The sequence below is a fragment of the Dipodomys merriami genome, unplaced genomic scaffold (assembly GCF_024711535.1).
Source record: "Dipodomys merriami isolate MVZ:Mamm:240054 unplaced genomic scaffold, mDipMer1.0.p SCAF_6, whole genome shotgun sequence".
Lineage (NCBI taxonomy): Eukaryota > Metazoa > Chordata > Mammalia > Rodentia > Heteromyidae > Dipodomys > Dipodomys merriami.
The window spans coordinates 67,639,952-67,644,076 of NW_027206179.1; the positions used below are offsets into that span (position 1 = coordinate 67,639,952).

At 42.8% G+C, this 4,125-nt stretch overlaps 1 pseudogene; it reads right to left on the reverse strand.

The window, feature by feature from the left end:
- Positions 1–233: 233 nt before the first annotated feature.
- On the reverse strand, positions 234–3,812 carry LOC138814326 (small ribosomal subunit protein eS1 pseudogene; annotated as a pseudogene).
- Positions 3,813–4,125: the final 313 nt, after the last annotated feature.

Sequence of the window (4,125 nt, forward strand, 5' to 3'; positions counted from 1 at the left end):
TGCCTCTGGAGATGACGCCAACACTGGCATTGGCTTAGAATCACAGGCTGCTGTCCTTGGAGCATCCTGATTGTTACATAAGACTCAGGACCAGGTATGAGGAGACCTCAGGGGGTGAGGCTCTGCTGTGGCCTTCTTTTCTCATTGGCTTTTGCACAATGAGGTATGGATGCTAATTCCTGCAGATGTCCTGCAGAGGCAGAGAGAGTGGTTCTCCCTGTGTGGCTGGTAAATGTACAATAATGATCGTGTTTTCCCTGGCAGTCTGTGAAAAGTGCATTCATCTTGATGGTACAGAAGAAATTTGATAAACCTAGAAAAAGATAAATAGATCTATAGATCTTTCAACATCAATATTTGTTCTTCAGTGGTCAATGTATCAATATATCCACTACCATCATTTTATTTCTTGTTAGTCATGGGCCTTCAACTCTGGGCCTGGGTGCTGTCTCTGAGCTTTTCAACTCTTCTTGGACTGATGATTCATATCCATCAACTCACTCAACTTTAGCACCAGTCTCATCCCCACTAGTTTTTCCACAACTACCATCTTTTCACCGTGAAGGTTCATGAGATTTCCCAGTTCAAACTTGGGTTTCTTCAGCATTTTTACTTTTCTAACAAAGACATTATTGATAAATAGACCTGCAAGCCTTTTCCATGTCTTTCCCAATGCTGTCTGCAATCAAGGTGTTAACTACTTCTTTCAAGCCATTTGTCTGCACTTCTCCAGTCATGATTTCCATCATTTTCTTCTGGATTTGGCAGACCTCTTGATGTCTGGCTGTAGTGTTTTGTTTTTTTTTTAGTAAAACCAACACAGAACAGATGAAGCAAATAACCATTTTCAGTCTTGACATCATCATGAACTTCAATCATGGCCTGTTGTTTTCTGACCAGGAAGCACACTATGTCCCAGGTGAGATCCATGTCATGGATGTTGGTCAGGCAGTCTTGCCCTGAACACCTCAGTATTTAGCTTGAAATTTCTAAATGCCACTTCATTGTTCTGCAGATCAGCCAGGCAACTTCAAACACTGGATCCTTCAGGCCAACAGATGCGATTTTGATTCCTTGAGTCCTCATGACTAGTGTTTTCCTGTTATTTATTACATTGAATATAGCTGGTGCTTCTGCTTCATGCCAATCTTTCTGAGAAAATGGATCCTACTTCTGTCTTCTTGGCTCCCCTTGTAGAAGGGGACCACACCACCAGCAATTAAAACGTAGAAGATCTTATTGAGGGATGGAACACAGATGAGTCAGGACTGTACCTGAGGTCAGATTCCCAGGAGACAGCCCAGGAGGTGGCCCACCTTGGCCTTTTCTTTTTTATTTTTTTGTTGGTCATGGGGCTAGAACTCGGCCTGGGCACTGTCCCTCAGCTCTTCAGCTCAAGGCTAGCGCTCTACCACTTGAGCCACAGCGCCACTTCCGGTTTTCTGGTGGTTTATTGGAGATAAGAGTTTCACAGACTTTCCTGCCCGGGCTGGCATTGAACCGTGATCCTCAGATCTCAGCCTCCTGTGTAGCTAGGATTACAGGTGTAAGCTACTGGCGCCGGGTTCCACCTTGGCCTTTTAAACCTTACTCGGCATTGGGGGGGGGGGAGAGGAGGAGAAGGGGAGGTACAATCATGAGTCAAAGCTATTCTTCAGATTCCAACCAACAGCTGCGCCAGCTTTAAGTATGAGCTTCCCACCCAAGGATACCATCTGCTTCCGACCTGAGCTGGGAGTGCCTCTGATTCCCCAGGAAGCTCCAGGAATAAAGCAAAGGATGTTAATGGCTCAGCTTAGTTGGGGCACTCCGGGTTCAGGAAAGGGCAGTGGTAGGGTTACAAAAGCTAACTTATTAGGTACCAAGAAAGTCTTATCCACAGGAAGCTTAGTTACATTCATATTTTAAATCCATTCGTCATTCACTTCACAGTTTAAATACTACAGTTCATTTCTAATTCCCCATCATATCATTAGATTCATTCATTGTCTGCCTTATACAGGGCAAGTCAAATACTCTAATTCATCTCTAACTCTCCATCATATCACCCTTCTGCCACCTTTCCTAAGGCACTTGTTCTTGCCAACTGCCACAGTGCTGCTCAGAGAGGCAAAAGGGCATCAATGAACTTGTTACAGATGGCTACTATAAAATACCTGGAAATAAAAATTCTGACTCATGGAATTAGAAATCGTGTAGAAAAAACAGTGGAATAACGGTAGGCTCAAAGCATGTATCTGGAAGGACTCAGAAAACAATATTCTCCAAATTAATGTAGTAACTCAGGCAACTGCCATCAAATCTCAATGTTTGAGAAGAAAACTATAGCTTGCTATTAGATTGGAAGGCATTCACCTGATGATTACTACTCCCTAGAATTTATCAGTTTATCTCCTCATATTGTGTGTGCTCACATTTCTGAATAAGTGAAATGTCTACTTTTGAATGAATAAGCATAGACCATAGCAGACAGACATTATCTTTAAAAATTTTTAATTGTTATTATAAAGGTGATATAAAAAAGGGTTATAGTTTCATAAGAATTGAATACATTTCTTTGGGACAATGTCACCCCTTCTTCCTTCACTCTCCTAGTTTTTTTCTTCCTGTCCCCAACCACAAGTTGTATAATTCATTTTCAACATAGTGTCTAGTGAGTGTGCAACATAGTAGTTGTACAAAAGGGTTTCAATTCAGCATGCCACTTTGAGAGAACAATCCATGCTCAAAATGATATAGGTCTATGTTTTAGACTTTTTGAGAATGGAAGAATAATGTCAGTCAGGTGAAAAGCAAATCCTGAGAAAAAATGATAGTTTAAAAACACAGGTAAGAACTGGGTGCTGATGGTTCATGCCTGTAGTCCTAGCTTCTCAGGAGGCTGAGATCTGAGCATTGCAGTTCAAAGCCAACCTTGGCAGGAAACTCTGTGAGACTCTTATCTCCAATAAACTACTCAAAAACTCCAGAAGTGGCCCTGTGGCTCAAGTGGTAGAGTGCTCAGCTTGAGCAAGAAGCCCAGAGACAGTGCCCAGGCAGGCCCAGAGTTTAAGCCACAGTACCAGAAACAAAACAAAAACAAAAGAATACAGGCAGGGGTAGGGCATTGGTGGCTTGAGGATAAAATCCTAGTTACTCTAGGAGGCTGAGATCTGAGGATCAAGGTTAAAGCCAGTCCAAGAAGAAACTCCATGAGATTCTTAACTCTAGCCACTAAAAAGCTGGAAGTGGATCCGTGGCTTAAGGGGCCAGCCCTTATAAAAGTATAAGGCCCTGAATTTAAGACACACACACACACACACACACACACACACACACACAATAACTCCCAAAAGAACACATACAGCATTCATTTAGAGGTATTTCCTACTCAGCATTATTTAGGGTCTAAAGCAATAATTATATAATTTGTCTAATGTAGTAACTAACTGCTTTAGGTAAGGGGGCTATGGAGAAATGGAAGTGCTGACCAAGTGCTAATGATAATTCTGACTCCTCACCAGAGATGGACCAGTGTCTAGGTCACCAGTATGCCAATATAGAACAAAATCACTGCCTGCTGGTAAAAGTAGTAAGCTTTCTGACTTATGAAGACAATGGGGATGGCTCTGGCTTGCTTGGCTCTCTGCTTCTCTGCATTCACAGTTACTGTCCTTGGGATTTTTTGTGACCCATCAAGACAAGCCCATTGTCAAGGTCAGTAACTGGACTCTCAGCTACCTCTTGCTCATCTCCCTCACCTGCTGTTTTCTCTTTTTTGCTAGTTCTTGGTCATCCCAACACAGCCCTTTGCATCCTCCAGCAGACCACATTTGGAACTGTATAAACTCTGACCCTTTCTACTATGTTGGCCAAAACCACTACTGTGATTCTGACTTTCAAGGTCATTTCTCCAGGGAGAAGAATGCAGCAGTTGCTGATATTAGGGAAACCTAACTTCATCATCGCCATCTGTACCTTGATCCAAATAACTCTATGGAATTTGGGTGGGAATATCTCCCCCATTATTGATATAGAGGCACACTCAGAACATGGCCACATCACCATCTTGTGCAACAAGTCCTCCATCACTGCCTTGTATGGTGTCCTGGGATACCTGGGCACTGTCCAGGCACTGGCCAGTTT